The sequence below is a fragment of the Rattus norvegicus genome, chromosome 9 (assembly GCF_021556685.1).
Source record: "Rattus norvegicus strain SHRSP/BbbUtx chromosome 9, alternate assembly SHRSP_T2T, whole genome shotgun sequence".
NCBI lineage: Eukaryota > Metazoa > Chordata > Mammalia > Rodentia > Muridae > Rattus > Rattus norvegicus.
The window spans coordinates 91,502,744-91,526,075 of NC_141542.1; the positions used below are offsets into that span (position 1 = coordinate 91,502,744).

At 46.3% G+C, this 23,332-nt stretch overlaps 1 long non-coding RNA gene across 1 annotated transcript; it reads left to right on the forward strand.

Annotated features, from left to right (window-relative positions):
* Positions 1 to 2,716: 2,716 nt before the first annotated feature.
* On the forward strand, positions 2,717 to 3,272 carry LOC148003793 (uncharacterized). Its single transcript, XR_015629650.1, has 2 exons — positions 2,717 to 2,895; positions 3,002 to 3,272. It is a non-coding gene; the product is annotated as an uncharacterized LOC148003793 (long non-coding RNA).
* Positions 3,273 to 23,332: the final 20,060 nt, after the last annotated feature.

Here is a 23,332-nt window from a genome sequence, read left to right on the forward strand (position 1 = left end):
TGGGAACAGAAAGTGACCAGGGATTCTTCCAAGGAAGAAAAGACCTCCCTCCTTCCCGTGCACTTTCGACCTGGTTGTCTTTTTTTCAAAGGCAGAACTGAGGACTAATGTCGAGAAAGGAGGGAGGTAGGGATCTAACTAACAGCAAATGGGGCTGGTGTACTGATGGACAGAGTGCTGGCTTTAGAGGTCAGGGAGAAACGGCCGGCTGGAGTAGGATGAGGATCCAGGCATCTGGCTTTTCAGTCGCCAGGGGTCCTCAAGGAGGAGGGCACTCAACAATAGACTTGCCATCTGTAGAGGAAGTACCTGGGCGAGAAGCATGGTCAAGGCCATCATCCAGGAGCTCCTTCAATCTTTCTCTGAATTAATGCTCCCCCAGCTCGCCTCCGGCAGGGGGCCTTCCACCCTGGAGAGTGGCCAGGCTCCAGTCGCAGCCCCCCTCCTCCCTCCCCCCTCCTCTCCTGTGGTTGCCGGCAGCTGCCTGCGGTCGCCCCATCCCTTGTGCTCAAGGCACGGGGACTTTCCAACAGGGGAAAAAATGACTTAATGAGAGTGGGAGCCGGGGGCGGGAGGGACAGGTCCCTGTAATCACAGCTCCACTGTGGGGCCTGCCTACCTCCCGGTCCTTCCCAGCTTCCTGCTGCCAGCGCCCGCCTTGGGTTCTGCTGGGGGAGGGGGACAGGCTGGCGACCCGGAGATCCTTGTTCAGGTGGTAGGATCTCTGGGGCCCTTGGGCTGCCTTTTCTTTCTGAAAAGGCATGAGTTGCTTGAGGGAAGAACCCGGGACACCCCAGAATCCCTCTCTGGATCCTGTCCAGAATGAATTCGAAGAGTAAGGGGTACCAAAGAGAACCCTTTGCTGTTTCGAGACTGCGCACTTCGCAACGCCCCCGGTTGCCGTGGCAACCAGGGCAGCCGAGGTGTGTCCGTAGGCTTGGGAGATGTCCCCCCCCCCCTCTTACACGCCGCCTGCAGGGCCAGGCCCCGCTGCTGTGGTGCGCGGGGGTGGGGGTGTGCCGTTACCATGGCAAGGGTGAGCTAGAAGGGCACATTCTTCCCCAGGGTGGGAGCGCCCTGGGGACACGAGAAGGGGGGTGACGGGGGCGGCAGAAAGGGGAGCAGAGGATGGTCAGAACAAGGGAGGAGTTTCGGACAAGATGAACCAGGGTTTCTAAGGTTGGGGTGGGGAGTTTGGAATCTGTCCTCTCTCCTACTCCTGCTCTTCTGAGGTGTCCTCCTCCTGCTGCTGAACCCGTCTTGGGGTTCAAAGCCCCGAGGCCTCCGTTTCCAAGGAAAGAACTTCCAATAATCGACCAAACCCCTTTTGACTATTCCTGGTCGGGGTTTTGACTATTCCTTGTCGGGCCTGTGGAGCTAAGAGGCCTGTCCCACTCCACTCCCAGTAGCGCTGAAGCCCAGACTTCTAGCCATTGCCCTGAAATTAAGCCCCTTGCCCGCCTCTGTGCCACCCGCCCGGCCTCTGCCTGCACAGCAGGAATATCTTGGAGACCTCGAGAAGGCTGGGGGATGGGGACAGCAGGCACATCACGAGGTTGAGATCCTGAGGGTGTCCTTGACCCCAGGGTCCTCATCTGGAACTCGGGCTGCAGCTGTGTGTGTGTGTGTGTGTGTGTGTGTGTGTGTGTGTGTGTGTGTGTGTGTGTGTTGCAACGTCTGGGATCCAAGGCTGTGTGTACTCAAAAAGTTCAAGGCTCCTGTAGCCTATTCTCTTTTCCACCGCAGGCTGCCGCGTGGGTCTCTCCTGGCCCCACGCCCTGACCGATGGACCCAGCTTGGTTTTGCTGAGCCAACCACAGGGCAGCCTCCAGCAAGTAACTGATGTTTTGTGGAAATCCCTAAACGGCGCCCTCTTTGGGCTTAAGAGTTCTTTCCCCCTTTCTGTCCAGCAAAGGAAAACAATCAGGGAGTCTGCATAGAATCCATTGGAGCGTTCTGCCACCACCCTGTCCCCTGCCGTTCTTTCTCTCTATCCTGCGGGCCAGTCTGCAGGGGCTCCAGTAAAGCTTCGCGCCTCCCGCAGTCCAGCTACTCACATCTGGTTGGCAGCTGGGAACCGCCCACCACAAACTACTGAGGACATGGCGCCCTCTGTTGGTGCGAACTGGAGAAGCATTAGCTTTCAGGCCTGTGTTGTGTTCCTCTGCGGCAGAGGGTCCAGGGTTTCCACTCCTGATGCATTGGCCTCGGGTACCAATCATTTCTTTGCCTGTGGGAAACCCTACACACTCTGACTCGCGTCGCTCCAAAAATCCTACCATACAGGCTCTTTGTTTTCTGCCCGACACGATCTTGCTGACCCTCTGTTCTGCATGCGTGTGTGCCTAAAACCCAGCCTAGTGACTTAGCTAAGGTCGCAAGCTCTGACTTCAGGATGTCATTTCACGCCCCACGATGACTGCCCACCCCCAGCTTTCCCGAGCTTAATGTAAAAGTCCTAAATTAGGAACATGGTTACATAAATAACGACATATTTGTTATTTAATTCCTTGCTCTGTCCTTTAAATGAAGTGGTTGAAGTATAGTTAGAGGTTGATTTGGTGATGCAGTGTTTGCTCTACCTGGGAAAGGGTACATTAACAAAAAATATCACGATACAGGGTCTCCCTTTAATGTAAAGAAATCGGACAGGCATCCAAGAGCTGAATTATTTGGGTTGAGGGATTATAGGTGGTTTAAAATTTGTTCACTGGCTACTCGGGGGTCATGATGGGCAGCAAGATGGCTTCCGCCACCAGGGTCGTGCAGGTAGTGAAGCCACATGCTCCGTTAATAAAGTTCCCTAATAGAAGAGACAAACCTAAGCTCAGTGCCTCAGACGCTTTGAGCTTTGAGATCTGCTGCGCTACCCTCCCACTCCTCTGTAATTTCCCAGCATTCTTTTTTTTTTTTTTCCGGAGCTGGGGACCGAACCCAGGGCCTTGCGCTTGCTAGGCAAGTGCTCTACCGCTGAGCTAAATCCCCAACCCCAATTTCCCAGCATTCTAAAGGAAATTTGTCCCCAAATTTACTGGTGCATCAGGGGCCACCAGACACTGCAGAATTAATAAAATCATTACCTCAGAAATACAGGAGGAAACCTATGTCTCAGGAGGAAATGGAATTTATCCAGCGTGGGGGTCCAGAGTGATCGTCGTTGTGGCTGCTGCTTGTCACCAGGCAGAAGGATTAGCTTTACAATAAAGGACTTCCACAATGTCAAATGAAAAGTCATATATTAAACAACCTTAATAAATGTCCTGTAAGCAGAATGAAGTATAGAAACTCCAGGCGGTCACTTGAATCTCCTACCTTATGTATCTTGGTCACTTCCCCACAAGCTGGCCTATACACTTATGAAAGTCTACATTTTTATATATTTGGTTGTGAGCCTAGCCTTTAACGGCTGAGCCATCTCTCCAGCCCAAGTCTACATTTTTTTTTTTTTTTTGGTTCTTTTTTTCGGAGCTGGGGACCGAACCCAGGGCCTTGTGCTTCCTAGGCAAGCGCTCTACCACTGAGCTAAATCCCCAGCCCCCCAAGTCTACATTTTTAAATGCTAGCCTGTTAACTTACTCTTGATTATGAAGTGTTACCAGTGATGAGCTATTAAAAGCACATGGTATCTAAAAAAAAAAAATTTGTTCACTGTTTATCAGTATTTTTCTTTTGTTTAAAATGAGCCTATTTTACTTGGTCATCGTAATGATTCCATACACTGAATATTTTGGTCCAAAAGCGAATATTTTGGTCACACTATCTTTTTGAAAAGGTTTAAAACACTCTAGGGGAGGAGGCAGTTAGATATCTATGAGTTTGAGGTTAGCCTGGTCTAAATATCTAGTTCTGGCCAGTCAAGGCTACATAGAGAACCTTGGCTTTTTTTTTTTTAACGGAGGTGTATAACAACAACAACAACAACAGCAACAACAGCAGCAACAACAGCAGCAACAACAGCAGCAACAACAGCAGCAACAACAGCAGCAACAACAGCAGCAACAACAGTGCCTGCAGTGACCCACGGAGGCCAGAAGAGGGCTTCAATTCCCTGAAACTGGATGCCAGGCAGCTGTGAAAGGCAGCAACATGAGGGCTGGACCTAAACCCAGGTGGTTTGGAAGAGTAGTTCTTGCTCCTAACCAGAGAGCGGTCTCTCCAGTTACCTCTGGTCAGTCCTAAAAAAAATACATACATACATGCAATACTCAATGGACTCATATTTATAGATTTATCCTCACCCCCGCCTCTCTTTCTCTCTGTCTGTCTCTGTCTCTCTGACTCTGACTCTGTCTGTCTCTGTCTGTCTGTCTGTCTGTCTGTCTGTCTGTCTGTCTGTCTGTCTCTCCCTCCCTCCTTCCATCCTATAGATCTGGATATAGAACTCTCAGCTCCCTCTCCAGCACCATGCCTTCCTGCCTGCTGCCAAACTTCTGAAGTGTAAGCCAGCCCCAATTACATGGCTTCCTTTATAAAAATTGCCGTAGTCGTGGTTTCTCTTCACAGGAATAAAACCCTAAGAGAGACAGTCCTTGAGTCAGGGATGTACCCAGTGTTGTCTGTAATGATGGAATTATTATTCTCCTCTAAGACTTCTGTATAAAGATGCTGCCACAAGGAGCAACACAGAAAATTGGTGAAAAGTCTCACACTTTCTCCTTGTTCTTCGGTCCACTCGGTCTTTGCACCAATGTGCATCTGCTGCCCTATCTTGTGACCCTTTAGTGTTTTTGGACATCCTTCCGCCTGGTTTCCCTCTCACTCTTCCCTGTCTCAGGGATTCTTTACTCTCCTCTGCCTGCCTGCACTCCAGATACTGGCGATTGAATCCAGAACTTCACAAATACTAGGCGAGGAGGATCTACCACTGAGACACACTGCTAGTCCCACGTTTGCCTTTGGAAACTATTTGAAGGATACAGAAATGCTAGAACAGTGGAACAGAGAATGTGTGCCTTTGTCGAACCACAGGAGTAAGTTGCCCAGGTGTAACCTTGTCATCCCTAGTGCTCTAGGATATGTGTTCTTCAAATAGACACTCTCCTTCTAGCCCAACATGATGCTCCCAATCAGGAAATTAGCCTTGCTTCACCAGTGCTGCCGGACTCCCAGCCCTTGTTAGACTTCTGTCATTTTGGGCCAGTGCTATTTTCTGGAACAAAAGGCTCTAGTCCTGAATTATTCATCCCATTGAATTCTGTCTTTCCAGTGTCCTTCCATCCGACATAATAGCAACACTTTACTTTCACGACCAGGACAATTTAGAAGATTACAGACCCGTTGTGTTGTAGAACATTCCTCCATGTGGATTTGTCTGTTGTTTTCATGACTAAATGTGGGTTATGCATCTTTGGCAACAATACTACAGATGTTAAATCTTTCTCTCATTGCCCTATTATTTATTCCGATGCTTAAAATTCCCTCGATTTGCTCCAGTTGCCAAGCTGGTTTCTGTCTCTGTGAATTTATTGAGCACTTCCTTATCTTATGGCCTGGTGTTTTCTCTGCCCCAGTCTTGACACCAGTCATTTTTGACAAGCAACACTTTTTTCTCTTGATGGTAGATTAAACGTGGAAACTGACACTTGCATTCCAGGTCAGCTCGCTGTTCCTGGGGTGCCACTGCCTCCAGAACTCTCAGTTGACAGTGTTAGGAAATATGTTTAATCATATAAACAGCTGTCTCTGTGCTGGTCAAGCTATCATCTCTCCAACCATCCAACCTATTGGTCATCACTGACCCATGAAGAAAATAATGGCCTCACCTTTAATTCTCCCACAAACCAGTTTTCACTTTCTCTTTTTTTCCCTTTTGTATTTCGTTCTCTCTCCTTGCCACTGTCACTTCATTGACTCCCCTTACAGGTGTTATTGCCCTCCATTCTAGGCTTCCAGAACCTCTGCTCTCCCATAGTTCCCTTTGCCTACAGCAGGGATATCCTAGCACATCATTTCGGTCTGCCTATATCAAGAGTTTGTTTGTTTGTTGTTTGTTTGTTTGTTTTGTTTTGTAGATTCATTTATTTGTTTTAGGTAAGTACACTGTAGCTGTCCTCAGACACATCAGAAGAAGGCACCAGATCCCATTACAGATGGTCGTGAACCACCATGTGGTTGCTGGGAATTGAACTCAGGACCTCTGGAAGAGCAGTAGTGCTCTTAACTGCTGAGCCACCTCTCCAGCCCCAGCTCTGTGTTTCTAATATGAGGGCTAGAATTGAGTACATAGTAGATGCTCAATAAATATGGTTGAATGAAGAAATAAATGAACAGCTATGGAAATGACTGCTAATCTGTCTTTGGCCCGGCTGTCCTTCTTAAGATCTTTTCTGAAATGCTACCCGCCAGCTAGATGTGTAAGCACTGCAAAGCAAGCTTTATTAATGCAAATTCGTTATTTAGCTGTGTATTTGCTAATCTAAGAACGGAGCACTTTTTTCCTCACAGCTATTCTTTTTTTGGATGTTTCGTCATTCCTGGTACACAACAGACACTTAATATGTGCTGAGTCAATGAAGGCCTGTTCCCTTTAAGCCAGTTCCCTGCAAATGACTCTTTTCCTCTTGTAACATCATCTTCCCACCACCCAGTGCCAGAGTTGCTGTCACCTTGGACTCGCCTGCCTGTTTTCTTTTCCTTATTCACATCAACGGACATCCCATTCCTGAGTCAATGCTCTCTGGACCGCTCGTTCTCTTCTCCCTCTTCAATCTATCGTCATTAGAACCTTCTAGCTTCCTCTTCCATAACATGCATGCCGTGTCCTCCCACTGAAGCTCTCAATGGATCTCTGTACTAATTAAGGCTCTTAATTGCAGACAACAGAAATGGAGTCTGATTCACTTACAAGGAAGAAGAATTTCCTGAATGATATTGAGTAACTCCCAGAGTTGACGGGAAACTCAGGAATCAAGTTTGTGGCCTAGAGTTGTAAATCAGTTGGTAGAGGGCTTTTGCAGTTGACCTGAAGACCTGAGATTGATTCCTAGCACCACAGAAAACTATGTATAACAGTGATGCATGTCTGGGAGGCTGAGCTAGGAGGACCAGAAGTTCAAGTCGTAGGCCAGTCTGGGGTAGATGAGAATATCTTTTTTATTAATTGATTTATTTTTAAATTTTACATGCATTGGTATTTTGTCTGCATTTGTGAAGGTGTCTGGTTCCTTAGAACTAGAGTTACAGGCAGTGGTGGTGTATCATGTAGGTGGTGAGAATTGAACTCAGGTCCTCTGGAAGAGCAGCCAGTGCTCTTAACCATTGGCCCATCTCCCAAGGATAAAGAATGTCTTTAAAACAAACAAACAAACAAACAAACAAACAAACAAACAAACAAACATCAATCTAGAGAAGTGGGTAGGAGCTGAAAAAAACTCAGGCACCTGAAACATCAACCAAGTCCAGTCTCAGGAGGACGTGGGATAGCAGGCTGCAGAGGCTGAGTCTTCAAAGAGCTACAGCTACTGATACAGCTACAGTGACAGCAACAGAGACAGCTACTGCTACAGTGACAGTGACAGCTACAGCTACAGCTACAGTGACAGCAACAGCTACAGCTACAGTGACAGCTACTGCTAGAGCTACCCCTCAGACAGCTACCTCAGCCTGGACACAGCCCGTTGCTGTTTCTGCAGTGAACTGTAAAGCAGGATGACTCTCTGAGTCACTTGTAAAGATCCAGGGTCCTGAGTGGGAGCATTGGTTGACCTTCCTGCCAGTGGCCAGGGGAACAATTTCCCCTAAAGAAATTTCCACTCTAGAGCACTTGCCTAGCGAGCGCAAGGCCCTGGGTTTGGTCCCCAGCTCCGAAAAAAAGAAAAAAGAAAAAGAAAAAAAAAAAGAAATTTCCACTCAGAGGATTGTCTAGCACAGAATAGGAGATCTGATGATGAGCCCCGCTGTGCACCCATACATAGGCCTTTGGGTATGCCGCTGGGGCCCTCCACCATCTTCCAGGATCACTCTCATTCTCTCCCTTGCACACAGAGTTCCTCTGAAGCACAACTGCACGTCCTTCCTGCCTCAGCTCCTTCAGCAGCTGGTCTCCCATGACCCCTGCCTCCACCTGTGTGCTGTCTCCTCCGTCTGGATCCGGGCTGACCCTAGGTTCTGTGGTCTGCGTATGAGGTGGCTGCGTTGGACTCATTCTATTTCTCATTACCCTCATGACCTGGGACAAGATTAACTTTTCAGGTCTCCCTATTGCCTCTGCTATACGCAAATAAAAGCACCCATCTCCCAGAATTATTAATAATATCTTAAAGCATTTTTTATTTTACATATATGAATACACTGTAGCTGTCTTCAGACACACCAGAAGAAGGCATCAGATCCCACTACAGATCTCTCCAGTTCTTTTTTTTCGGAGCTGAGGACCGAACCCAGGGCCTTGCGCTTCCTAGGTAAGCGCTCTACCACTGAGCTAAATCCCCAGCCCCCAGTTCTTTAATGGAGTTTTTACTCTCTCTCTCTCTCTCTCTCTCTCTCTCTCTCTCTCTCTCTCTCTCTCTCTCTCTCTCTCTCTCTGTGTGTGTGTGTGTGTGTGTAGGTTAGAGAACAACCTTATGGAATTGATTCTTTCAACCTTTGCATAGGAAACTCAGGTCATCAGACTTAGCATTAGGCAATCACTTTTACCCACTGAGTCATCTTACCAGTTCCCCCATGGTATTTTTTTCAATTAAAAAGACGGGGCTGGGGATTTAGCTCAGTGGTAGAGCGCTTGCCTAGGAAGCGCAAGGCCCTGGGTTCGGTCCCCAGCTCCGAAAAAAAGAACCAAAAAAAACAAAAAAAAAAAAAAAGACTTCATGTGTGTGTGTGTGTGTGTGTGTGTGTGTTTGTATATGTTTATGTGTTTGTGTATGTATATGTGTTGTGTATGTATATGTGTTTGTGTATGTATATGTGTTTGTGTATGTTTATGTGTTTGTGTATGTATATGTGTTTGTGTATGTATATGTGTTTGTGTATGTATATGTGTTTGTGTATGTATATGTGTTTGTGTATGTTTATGTGTTTGTGTATGTGTTGTGTATGTATATGTGTTTGTGTATGTTGTGTTTGTGTTTGTGTATGTATATCTATATGCATTTGTATATGTGTATGTATACGTGCTTGTGTATGTGTATTGTATATACGTATGTGTGTGTATATGTGTATATGCACCACTTGAGTGCCTGCCCCAGTATAGGCCTGAAGGGAGAACAAGATCCCTTGGAACTGGAGTTACACACATAGCAAATCATAATGTGGGTGCTGGGAATTGAACCTGGTGCTCTGCCAGAGCAGCCAGTGCTCTTAACCTACAAGCCACCTGCTTATCCTGCCTGCTTCTCCTAGAATTATTTTTAAAGGCAAGGTCACTGTGTATTCCAGGTTGGCCACAAACTCTAATTCTCCTGCCTGTGTTTTCTGGGAACTGGAATTACAGGCATAAGCCATCATATTTAGCTTACAATGACTCTGAATATATTATGCCAAAAAGTCTTCATTTGTCTGTATTGAGTGGGACTCCTAAGGACTCCACATTTATGAAGAACGAGACTTACATATTTACATTTCTGGGAGTCCTGTTTTTATCAGTGTCACACGGGTTTAATGGCATCTATGTAATGGGACTTCTTGGCAGAACTACTTTGTTCTGTCGGGCAATACTGCCTCCTCCTGGTGGAACTTTCGGATTCTTGAGCCTTGTGCTTTAAGCTACATGGCACCAGGAATCTTTTGGATGTCTATATTTAGGGTCTGGGGTTGAGTAAACACGTATAGTGGGGTGGGAGAGAGTGGTGAACACTGGACTGCTGGCAGGAGCAGAACCCCCACTCCCCACTTCACAGCTAATCAACAGGAGAATGGGGCCTTGCTGGGGGAGGGGCAGGATACCAGACGTAGAAGATGGGAGCCCACAAGGCTGGGCATGGCTATCCTATCGTTCAGTACATCCCCAGTGGGTGCACTGAAAATGTTTAAAATGCTTTCTCACCTCCAATGCAGAGGATGGGGCAGCCGGAGGGGAACAGAGAACACAGCCCACCTCAGAAGGACAGAAGGAGACCCTGAGGTGGGTAGCAGGCCTGTCCACATGAAAGTCAGCTCCCTGGGGGCCACTTCCTCCTGAAGGCAGGATTCACAGGGAGATCTTGGAGGTTGCAGCAGAGTGTAAACCATAGGATCCAGTTAAATCCTACAAAAGCAGGCAGAACAAATTCATATTAGAAGGCAGGACAGTGGTTACGCTTACAGCAGTAGGGCTGACTAGAAGGGAACATGGCCCTGGGAACTGGTATTACTCTATATATTGTGTTTATTTTGTGTAAACTGCAGGCACCTTTAAGAGGTGCACACTTTTCTGTATGTGATTTTAGTGACACAAATACATAACTTTTGGGGAAAAGCAGACAAACAACCATGTCTCTCTTCAAGCCCTTTGGAGTGACACCAGATCTGAGAGGAAACAGCTGAGTAGGTTGGAGGTGGCGACCAGCTGGTGTCTGGCCAGATTTATTTGATTTCTTCCTCTGTTCATTCACTTGTGGTTTCAGCACCTCCCACACGTAGTACAACACTTAAGGGGCCAAAGAAGAATTAATAGTTCTAGTTCCCATCTACTGAGAGCGTGCTATGGAATAAACAGGAGTGTTTCTCTAACCCAATGTACCTATGATAAATTACTATTATCCCTTGTATTGGCTGAAGGAGGAATCTCAGAATGGTTAAGCAAGCTGTTCACAGCTGCACAGCCTCCCCATATATATATGTACATACACACACACACACACACACACACACACACACACACACACACGGATTATCATGTGCTACTGAGGCTGTGGGGACTCAAATCTGGGCAAGGGCATTCCCTAGAAAATCCAAGAGGTAGAGAGACCTGTTGATAATTGCTGCACTACAAAAAACGAGGTCTTAGAGCTGCGGTGGGGCCAAGTTTTAACTTTTGTCAGCAATCGACAGGCCTTGCTTGGCAGGTTCCTTCGCTCCTGGAAGCCTTAATTTGCCGAGTTCCAATTCAAGAGTAGGGGAGGGGGGGCTGGAGAGATGGCACTGACTGCACTGACTGCTCTTCCAGAGGTCCTGAGTTCAATTCCCAGTAACCACATGGTGGCTCACAACCATCTGTAATGAGATCTGATGCCCTCTTCCGGTGCGTCTGAAGACAGCTACAGTGTACTTACATATAAATAAATAAATCTTAAAAAAAAAAAAAAGAGTAGGGGAGGAAAAAGCATGCATCTCTGTAGGAGTTACTGTGAGGACTAGATTACACGGAGAGAGACCAGTGTTATGCACCCAAAGCACAAAGGTGACCCAGGAGGGTCACCGCCTCCTGGTTCGAATCTTTAGGGCTAGTCGTACTTTAAAAAGAATCAGTGGGCTTTAGTAACCTTGTTCGTGCTAATGCACACAGTCCATGGAAAAGCTGCGACCCCAGGAACCAGCACAAGCAGCAGACAGTGGGGGAGTTGGGGGAGCGCTGACCCGGGTTGACCCCAGCCGGGGGGGGGGGGGGGGGGAGAGAGAGAGAGAGAGAGAGAGAGAGAGAGAGAGAGAGAGAGAGAGAGAACACTCGCTATCGCGAGACCTCGCGAGATCTCCGACCGGAGTGCTGAAGTGAGAGGCGAGCCCAGCGGCGACAGTGCCTTTTAAGCTGGCGCGACTGTCGCGCTGGTCCACGGAAGTCTGGCTCACCCGCTGCAGTGGAGCTGGGTCTGCGGAGACCCGGGCATGGGGTTGGAATCCTGCAGCCCCCGTGGGCCTCCTGCCCACAGAGCTCCCGAAGAGCCCGTGCAGGGTTGCAGGTGACTGGCTTTCTGAACTCTCCTTCACCCAGGCCTTTAAGTGGCCATGGAAGGAGCCTTAGCCACATTCTCAAACGGTCTTATTTGTATACAATTATTAAAACGTAGTAGAGAGCCTAATATTGCAACCGCTTGAATTTGGGATCTGGGGACATCCAAGTGGCTTACGGGCACTTCGAAGAAGGGAATACTCTGAATTTGAGTTTAGTAGGATGTATTAATGTAGCGTGTATGCATGGACTTTATTACTAGTGTTTCCAGGGGAGACGTGGCCCGGAGGGACAGCCTCTCATCCACACTGAACTGAATTATGAACCTGATGTGAATGTGCTAGAGGTCCTTTGTACCTAGGCGCACAGCATCAGAATTGGGAAATAAAAAAGACTGCACAAAACAAAATGAAAATCCTTGACATCATAGATCATAGAGAAAAGAAGCTTGAGAAGAATTTTCCCCCAAATTAACAACTGTTTTGAAATAATAATTCAAACTAGCAATTCCATAAATTTCAACCCCTTTACTCTTTTGGCTACCAAGGGAGACTGTGGTCCAAAACTTAGGAAATTCCAGAAATAATTTATCGTTGAAACTTTTGTTTTAACTCTTTGACAACTTTTTATACATGTGCTGGCTGGTTCTTATGCTAACTTGACGCAAGCTAGAATCAGTTGGGAAGAAGGAACCTCGATTGAGAAAATGTCCCCACCGGATGGTGCGTTTTCTTGACTGTTGATTGACGTGGGAAAGTCCAGCTTGTGGACTTCGAGGCTTTAGGTGCTGTAAGAAAGTAGACTGAGCAAGCCACAGGAACAAATTTAAGTTAGTACCTACTCCTCCGCTGCCTCTGCTTCCGTTTCTGTCTTCCGGTTTTTACCTCGACTTTCACTGATGATGGACTGCAAACTGTAAGATGAGATCCAAGATGCCTGTCTTGGTTGTTTATCACAGCAATAGAAATAATTAACAATCATGAATGTGATGTATTTTTATAACCCACACCCTATCCCTAAGTAGGTGGGGCTTTGTTGGAGTGGGTGTGGCTTCATTGGAGTGGGTGTGGCTTCATTGGAGGAAGTGTGTCACTGTGGGTTAGGCTTTGAGGTCTCAGATACTCAAGCTGGCCCAGTGCCTGCCTGCCACCCTCCTCCGACCCTCCCGTTCCCCCTCTCCCTCCCCTCCCTCTTCTTCCTGTAAATCCAGATGTAAAACTCTCAGCTCCTTCTCCAGCACCGTCTGCCTGCATACCACCATACTTCCCACCACAATGATAATAGACTAAACTTCTGAACTGTAAGCCAGCCCTAGTTAAATGTTTCCTTATAAGAGTTGTCACAGTCATGGTGTCTCTTCACAGCAGTAGAAACTCTAACTGAGACAATGGTCATAACTTTTCTTTTTTTTTTTTTTTTTTTTTCTTTTTTCTTTTTTTCAGAGCTGGGAACCGAACTCAGGGCCTTGCGCTTGCTAGGCAAGCGCTCTACCACTGAGCTAAATCCCCAACCCTGGTCATAACCTTTCAAAACAAAAACATGGTTGCTGTTTCCTGGAATGGGCGGTATAGAACCATTTGTAGTTAAGGTTACAGGTGGGGTGTAGCCTGTTCTTGAGAAACAGGTTCAATGGGAAAAGAATGAACCCACTTTGTCATTATTGTAGGATGGCTTTAAAGCCTAAGATGGAGGCTGGTTCATCACCGGATACCCACACCCCAAGAAAAGTGACCCCCAGCCCACCCCGGTAGCCATTAACTGCAAGTAGTTCCTCATGAGTGTGGGGGCTCGTGTGCTCCTCCTCTGTGTGTGCTGGGAAGTTGATGGGTCCCATTGTGTGCAGGTGGCCACGGCTGCTGTGACTTAATGAAGTTACAGAACCCTGACATGTCCAGAAAACAGCACCTCCCAGCTCTCCTCCGTCCATGGGTATAACATTCTCCCAGCTTCCTCTTCCACAGGGTGCCCCAAGTCTCTGAGGTGGTAACATAGATGTCGTCTGTAGCACGCAACTACCTCTTCTCAGTGCGTTGAGCAGTTGTGAATCTTGGAATTAACTGCCCACTGTAGGAAGAAACGTCTGTGACTGAGGCAGGAGGCAGCACTAACCTATGGTGTTCTGGATAGTTTTATATCCACTTGACACAAGCTGGAGTCACCAGAGAGGAGGGAGCCTCAACTGAGGAAATGCCTCCTTAAGATCCAGCTGTAACACTTTTTCTTAACGAGTGATTGATGAGGGAAGACCCAGCCCACTGTGGGTTGGCTGATGGTCCTGGGTTCTATAGAGAGCAGGCTGAATAAGACATGAGGAGCAAGCTTAAGCAACACCCCTTCATGGCCTCTGCCTCAGCTCCTGCCTCCAGGTTCCTGCCCTGTTCTGACTCTCTTCAGGGACGCACAGTGATGTGGAAGAAGCCAAATAAACCCTTTCCTCCCCGTGACTCACAGTATTTCTTCACAGCAATGTCAAAATCTACCTGAGACAGATGGATACCAACAAATACAAGCAAACATTTAGAAGGTACTTTGACATGTCTTTCCCACAAAACAACAATAGTAGTTTCCCTTCTAGGGGCTATGACTCCCTAGCCTAACTAGGTTTACGGTACCAAGCCTGAAGTTTTTCCTGTGGAGGGAGCCTCAAATCCAATTGGACCTTAGTTAATTATCCCATAATGCTCGTACCACTAATTCACCAGTGGGAAATCCATAGACTTCTGTTTGGTTTGTTGGCTTTTCTGTCTCTCTCTTTTTTTTTTTTTTTTTCAGAGCTGGGGACCGAACCCAGGGCCTTGCGCTTGCTAGGCAAGTGCTCTACCACTGAGCTAAATCCCCAACCCTGGTTGGTTGGCTTTTCGAGGCAGGGTTTATTAGTGTAGCCTCAGCTGTTCTGGAACTTGCTCTGTGGACTAGGCCTCTAACTCAGAGATCTGCCTGCCTCTGGAATCAATAGTGTGTGCCACTACCTAGCTGGGAAATCTATAGTTTCAAATAACTCTTACTAGTCTTATTATTAGTTGTTAGTATCTTGTCAATCTGTGGTCTAGGGTTCATTTATTCTACCCACATAGAAATTATAGTTAAAAATCTGTGATGGTATATGCCTTTAATTCCAGTACTTGGGAGGTAGAGGCAGGAGGATTAAAGGCCCCAAAGCGAATTTGAGGTCAGCCTGGGATACATGAAACTTATCTTAGGATGGGAGGCGGAAGAGAAAAGAAAAGCAAATACAAGAATAAATTGTGAGTCAATGAGGAAACATTAGCCAGTGCTGGCAATCCTGGCCTTTAAGCACTCAAGGTCTAGAGGCTGGACTCCATTAAGCTCTGAGGTAGGGGCCTAGGTTACAGAATTAGAGTCCAGAAATTTATGGGCACATCTTGAAGGCTTAGCGTTCTGGCTTTTAAGCCCGGCATTTGGCAGCCACTGTGAACCGTTGACTTGAGCAGCACTGGGAGGCAGCAATGGGCAACAGCGAGTGATTGAAGGTAGTGGCTTCCTTCTTGAACAGGCCTCTCGAGGTTGGGGTTTAGCTCAGTGGTTAGAGCGATTGCCTAGGAAGCGCAAGGCCCTGGGTTCGGTCCCCAGCTCCGGAAAAAACAAACAAACAAACAAACAAACAAACAAACAAAAAAAACCCAGATTCACTTGAACAGGCCTCGCACTGCTCAAGTACAAGGATTGCGTCTCTGGGACTAGGGTGTTGAGACCCTTGACCCTTAAAACCTGGCTTCTCCCTAGCACTAGGGCCTGCAACCTCTTGTCCCTAAGCTTTTCTCAGCCCTCAGCCCCTCTGTTTCCTGTAGTTTCTGACCTGACCACTATCTAGAATTCCTTAGCTGTCTTCTCAAGACTACTGCTGCTGTGCTCCTGCAACTGCTGTGCCCACCGACAGCGCTCTGCCGCCATGTTTGTCACCCTCTCTTGGTATTACGAGCTCAGCTTATTCCATGAATTATGAAGGTCAAAAGTAGGCAAGGAAAGGCCACTGGAGAGAAGCTGCTTATTGGGCCTAATGTTGCAGCACGGCGAAGGGGTCAGCAGGGAGGTGTCTACCCAGTGACTCACAAAGTTAGTCTAAGGGCCTGCTTGCATAGCTAGAAGGAGGTCTGTCAGTTACTGTCCTCCTCGCTGTGACTAAATACCTAGCAGAAACAGAGGGGCAGGGCTTAGTTTGACTTTGTCACAACCAGGAACGCACGGCAGAGTGGCTCTTCTGTGACAGGTTGTGGTGAAGGCTTGTTCATGTGGTTACCAACCAGAAAGCAGGGATGTCAGGCTGGTCTATAACTGTCAAAGAACCACCCATCTGTGACCCATATCTGCCAGCCAGAGCCAACTCCTGAAGATCCCACCACCTTACACAACAGTGCTAGCATCTGGGACAAGATGCCATTAAAAAAACATGAACCTCTGGGCGACATTTCAGGTTCAAAGCATAACGGAACAGATCAAGTCTATCTGTGCCAAACATGCGAGTCCTTCATTCAGACTCTGAGCCACATTCCTATCAGTCACAGCAGCCCCTAATAAAAGCAGAGGAGTGCATTTTTTTTTAAATTTATTTTTTTTTTAAGATTTTATTTTATTGTATATGAGTACACTGTAACTGCCTTCAGATGCACCAGAAGAGGGCATCAGATCTCATTACAGATGGTTGTAAGCCACCATGTGGTTGCTGGGATTTGAACTCAGGACCTCAGGAAGAGCAGTCGGTGCTCTTAACCACTGAGCCATCTCTCCAGCCCGAGGAGTGCATTTATACCAGCAACTGTCCACTTCTTATACCGCCAGGGCAAATAGTCTCTTCTGGCCTGAGTGGAAATGGCTGTAGGGTCTTTTAGAATTCACCAAGGTCTGTGATGATAAAAAGTCTGGGGCAAGCTGTTTTGAAGCAATCACAAATGGGAAATTGCATTCTAGACCTGGAGTTGTCTGTCTGTCAGCAGCAAACAGCTGTGGTTCCTGTATAGCTTCCTCAAGGTACCTACGGAGTGTTCCGAGTAACTGCTGCTGGATAGAGACAGTTTGCCTCACTGCTTGGAAGACAGTCCTTTGGCCAAGACAACTGACACACCAGGGAAGGGAATAAAAACCATTAATTAGAGGGTGGTTACAATAAAAGCTTATTGTCAACATTTTTAAAATGTTTATTTAATATATGTGAGTACACTGTAGCTGTCTTCAGACACCCCAGAAGAGGGCATCAGATCCCGTTACAGATGGTTGTGAGCCACCATGTGGGTGCTGGGATTTGAACTCAGGACCTCTGGAAGAGCAGTGAGTGCTCTTAACCGCTGAGCCGTCTCTCCAGCCCTATTGTCAACATTTTAACAGCAGTTTAACAGTATCTCACAGGGCCCCTTAGCTGCTACTCCAGTACCTCAGTGAAATGTGTCTCATTGTGACTGATTTAGAAATTAAAATTTATTAAAGGTATGTGTATAGTGAGGGAAACAGTGTGCAGAGGGATGGGTACCGTGGGCAGCCTCAGGAACCACGGGGCTGTAGATTATCCCCTGAGGATAAGGGCTGCACTGCTGTAATAACATGTTTTGATCAATCATGAGAGAGAAACTGAATGAGCTTCCTATTTCCTCCATAGAAAATAACGTAAATTGTGGTTGTTATTAAAGAGTCACTAAAGATGGAACTTAGAAAGATGACTCAGAGGTCAAGAGCAATTCCTATTCTTCCAAAAGACCTGAGTTTGTTCCAAGCATCCACACTGGGCAGCTCACATCTGCCTGTGACTTCCAGCTCCAGGGAATCCAGAGAAGTGGAAACTTCCAGTTTATTTGGGAAGTTAGTTATGTCAAACGATGTTTTGCTGGGGCATACAGGTGAAAGGGTCTCTTGATAAAACAGACATGTGAAAGAATGTTTTCCTGAAGCAGACACAGGTGAAAGGATGTTGTGATATTTCAAACACGTGAAAGGACCCAGGATGAAGAGTATAAATACCACCCCACAGACGGTGGGAGATGAGCACTGGGCACTGGTTTGGCTTGCTCCGCTTCTGAGTCCCACATGCCTGCCAGCCAGGATAAGAGCCCGCTGTGGTCACGGAAAACCGTTTGTTGTCCTCAGGGCTATTAGCACAGGGCCTCTAGAGTAGGATGTGGGGGTGCACTTGAGCTTGAAGCTACTCCAGAGTTCTTATCCAAAACTGTAGGACTGCTGATCTGGTTTGCATCTGGGGAGTATCGTAGAGTTTCCATCAACACACAGCTACCTGTTTTCATCGTGGGCCACCTGTATTGTCTTTTCTTTTACTGTAAAATCCTGCAGTTCTTTACTCCGATACGTCACTAAGGACATGCATGTATTGGTTTGCTTTACATAGTGTCGTTGAGCTCAACTGGTGGTAATGACACTATTGAGAGAAATTTGTCCAAGAATTGCTTGTGAGGCCCCTTCAGCAGCTTGCGGCTTCTGCAGCCTCTCCTCAGACTGGTTGGTGTTCGTGCCTGCCGAGAAGACTGGACTGTAGCTGCCAGTTCATGTGTGGTGTCTGCCTGCCCAGAAGACTGGACTGTAGCGGCCAGTTCATGTGTGGTGTCTGACTGACGAGAAGACTGGACTGTAGCTGCCAGTTCATGTGTGGTGTCTGCCTGCCTAGAGAACTGGTCTGCAGCTGCTGAGCTGTATTTGGTGTTTGCTACAGGACTGCACTGCTGAGAAGGAAGATCAAGCTCACCCCCAGAGAACTATTGCTAACAGGTCCACTCCCCCATCTCCTAATAACTTTTCTCTTCCACCACCTCTGCTGTGTGGTGGGCTGGAGGAGGGGTTGAACCCTTATTAAAAGTAGGCTGCAAAAATATATGCCTAAAATCCAGTGCCCTCTTCTGGCTTCTGTGGGTGTCTGCACTCATGTGCCTTATACGCACCCAGACACACATACACATAAAGATAAATACAAAAAAGATTAAAGAAGGTGCTGCTTAGCCCAGTACAGTGGAGTGCGTCTGTTGTCCCAGCTGCTTGAAAGGCCTGAGAGTTGAGGCCTGAGAAACAGCTGGCCAGATCCTGTTTTAAACAAAGATTGTGTGGTGTTTCCTGTATGTGTTAACTCTCAGGTCTGGGGCTTTGGGTGCAAGTTTTTACTTTTATATGTAAACATTCAGATGTGTATCTACTTTTGTATTTTTGTGCTTATATCCTCCCTGTGACTCCCTCTCCCACCCCTAGGTGGTTCCTCTGTGTCGCCCTGGCTGTGCTGGAACTTGCTTTGTAGACCAGGCTGGCTTCTACTCGAGATCTTTCCGTCTCTGGGGTTACATGCGCCACACTGCCCGGCTGTGCATATTTTTTTTTAAGGAGCTCATTGAAATTCTGTGAGTTCTGGCCTAACAAAATTTAAACGTCTGTCTCCCCCTGACATCTCTCAGTAGTGCAGGGCATGTGTTTCGTCTCTTCATATCATGATGGACACCCAGAGAAGTTACATTGCTTGCCCATGGTTTTGCCTGTGGCTGGAAAAAACTCAACTAGTAACCAACCTTTCAGTTTTGAGTTCAGACATTTAGTTACACCAGTAGTAAGCACTTATTCCAGAATTTCCCACTGTCTACGTGTCCTGGCTTGGGTTTTAGGTTGTGCGGTTGGAATGAGAGGCCTGGTAAAACTACAAGGGAACACTTTGTGTTTTCTGTCATGTGCAGCCTCTTTTTGTCCTCCTTTCTCCTCCAGCAATGGGAGGCATCTGGTGGGAGCTGAGAGCTATGAATCTTCCCTCTGTCAGGGCGAGCAATTCTTGAACAGACTCAGAATGGACCGGTGAGCAGTGAGCCGGCTGTGCGTGAATATGCATAGGAACATGTCTTTGTTACTTTTTAAGCCAAGTGTATTTTGGGCCTGTTTCCCTGGAGACATGGGGCGGAAGGAGAGGCCTTGCTGAGACTGGTGGAGTTCGCGACTTGCTTTCCAGCCCCCTCCAGCCAGTCTCAGACTCCACCTGCACTGAGTTTTCCAAGGTCACTAACTTTTCTTTGTTACCGAGTCCAACTTTTTAAGCCCTGATCTTTCCAGGCTTTCTCCAGCTGGCAGCGTTCTTTTCAAATGTAAATCTGATCCACCTTCTTCTAAAACCCTTCTATAGCCCCTCACTGCTCTGTAGTGAGACTGAAACAATTGGTTGCAGACTCCCAGTGTCCTCCCAGTGCACACTGGGAGCTTTCTTTTCTCTGATGAACCTGTGAACCTTGCTCCTCCTCGACACTGGACTTTTGCACGCATTCCTTCAGTCACTATTTAATTTTACTTACCATTTGTGAGACTTTGTTTGGTGTTGGAAGTTACAACAGCGGATAGAGCAGTCAACTGCTGGTAAGAATCCCGGGGAAAGATGTTTGCAGCCAAACCTGATGATGGTGGAAGGAATGAACTGACTCTTAGGCACATACATACATACATACATGTAAGAAAAAAGGCAAAAACCTTATCATTTTGGAACTTTCTATCAAAAGTGTTTAGTTTTCTAAAATGTTCTTTCTTTTATTTCTGTAAATATTTAGTCTCTCTCTCTCTTTCTCTCTCTCTCTCTCTCTCTCTCACTCTCTCTCTCTCTGTGTGTGTGTGTGTGTGTGTGTGTGTGTGTGTGTGTGTGTGTGTGTGTTTAGGTTAAGGAGTCTGGTTCACCTTCTACCATGTGGGTTCTGGGGATCACCATCAAGCTTGGCAGAGAAAGCTTTTACCAGCTGAACCACTTTGAGACCAATATCTTTTGATCTTTGTTTTTGTTGTTTTGTTTGTTTTTTGTTGTTGTTGAGACAGGGTTTCTCTGTGTAGCAGAGAACTGGCTAGCCTGGAACTCACTCTGTAAACCAGGCTGGCCTTGAACTCAGAGATTTGCCTTCCTCTGTTCCCCAGTGCTGGGATTAAAGGTGTGTACAACCAAGCCTAGCTGGTTTTTTGTTTGTTTGTTTGTTTGTTTGTTTTTGTTTTAATGGTAAGAAGTTTGGTATTTACTGATGTTTAATAACTTTATTGACATAATTCCCATACTGTAAAACTTACATATAACATATACAATTCAATTTAGAACATTCAATTTTGCAGCTGTCACATTTGAGAATGTTGTTACCCCAGAAACTTTGTACTCATTTATAGTGTTCTGCTGCTGTGAAGAGACATTATGACCATGGAAACTCTTGTCCAGAGAGCATTTAATTGGGGCTCACTTACAGTTTCAGAGGTCTAGTCTATTATTTCCGTCGGTTAAGGTCAGTGTGTTGCTCCTGCACAGAACCCTAATGTAGTGCTGTTTAAAACATTGTAATTCCAGCTCCTGGGATCTGACACCCTCTCTGACCTCCACAGGCATGGTACACATATGGGAAACATTCATGCACATAAAGTAAAAACAAATAGATTTTAGAAAGAGAAAAACCTGAATTGGACCATGAATATTTAGCATGACCTGTGTCCAATTGTCTTGAAGAATTGAAGGAATTGGTCCTATTTCTTCTTTTTTTAAAAGATTCATTTATTTTATGTATATGAGTACACTGTAGCTCTCTTCAGACACACTAGAAGAGAGCATTGGATCCCATTACAGATGGTTGAGAACCACCATGTGGTTGCTGGGAATTCAACTCAGGACCTCTGGAACCGCTGAGCCATCTCTCCAGCCCACTACTTCTTCATTTAAATGTTGTCAAAGGCCGTCAAAGCTTAGGGTCTCCTCGGTGGGAATGTTTTAGCTATGCATTCAGTTTCTTTAACAATGGTTGAGCTCTGGTTTCTGTTGCTGAGAGACTCTTGGGAGTTTTAGAATCTGTTGGGGCGAATGCATCTTTTATTTCTAATATCAGTAATCCGAGTCTCCCATCCATTTCTCCTGACTAGTGTGGTGTGCTGGTTAGATTTTTTTGTCATCCTGACACAGGCCAGGGTCATCTGGAAAGAGGAAACTTAAATTGAGGAAATAACTTCAAACCAGTGGCCTGGCATTTCTTGACTAATGGTTGATGTGGAAAGGCCCAGCCTGCTGGGGGTAGTGCCACTCCTGGGCAGGCGGGCCTGGGAAATGTAAGCAAGCAGCAGACTGAGGAAGCCACGGGGGGTGGGGGGCAACCCCGGAACCCCGGAACCCAGGAAGCAGCCCCTCCACGGCCTCTGCTTCAGCTCCTGCTGCTAGGTTCCTGCCTTGACTTCCTTTCATAAGACACTAATCACGACTTGTAAACCAAGTAAATCCTTTGCTCCCCAAGTTTCTTGGTCGTGGTGCCTTATCGCAGCCACAGAAAGCATGCCAGAGTATTTCCTGAGAAGTTTGTCAGTTTGTTGATATTTCTCAAAAGAAAAAACTTTCAATTTGATTTTTAGCTGTTAATTAAAATTTTTTCCTGTTGAGTTTAGAAATGATTGGACCCATTTTAAATAATTTATATCTGTATTGAGATTTTACCTTTTTGATTTATTATTATTATTATTATTATTATTATTATTATTATTATTATTAGCAGTAGTAGTAGTAGTAGTTTTTTTTCAAGACAGGGTCTCACTAAGTAGCTCTGACTGTCCTGGAACTCACTCTGTAGATCAGGCTGGTCTTGAACTCACAGAGCTCTGCCTGCCTCTGTATCCTGAGTGCTGGGATTAAAGCCCAGGCCGCTATTATGACTTGCACTTTCCTATTTTTAGTTTATTGATTTTTCCCCTTCTGCTCTCCATTTCTGTTCCTTTTTATTTCCAGTTTTACACCATGTCGTGTGGCTTCTCATCTTGTGATGGAAGCTGGCATTGATTTGAAACCTTTTAGCAGCTCTAATATAGGTGCTAGAGCTGAGGTGCGGCTGGCTTGGTGGGCCGCTGGCCTTGCATTCTGGAAGCTCTGCTATCAGTTGGCAGCGCAATATAAATACAGTTATACAGCGTGATACACATCTGTACCAGCACTCAGGGAGTAGAGGCAAGAGAATAAGAAGCTCAGGGTTATCCTCGGCTAACCATAGTGAGTTAAAGGATAGCCTGGGTTACATGAAAACCTGTCTCAAAAACAAACAAACAAACAAGTAAGCAACAACAACAACACTCGCCTCGAACTCACAATCCTCACACTTCATAAGCCTCTTGAGTGTTGTGATTACCCTGTGTGCCAAATACCTACTGCATGTTTCCTTTTTTTTTTTTTTTTTTTTTTTTGGAGCTGGGGACCGAACCCAGGGCCTTGCCCTTGCTAGGCAAGCGCTCTACTACTGAGCTAAATCCCCCAACCCTGCATGTTTCCATTTTTATCCAACTCAAAATACTTTATAATTTCCCTTTCAAGCTTTTATTTTACTCACAAGCTATTTATAAATACACTATTGCTAATTAATTTCCAAATATTTGGAAGTTTTCTAGAGAGCTCTTTGTAAATGGTGTCTAATGTGATTCCAGTGTGATTAGAGACTATGCATTGTATGGCTTGAATAATTTTAATAATAATTTAAATTGCTTTATGCTTGAAATATGATCTGCTTTGGTCGAGCTAGTTGGTAGTGTTCTCCTAGAGTTCTGTGAGTTTCTGCCTGCTTGTTC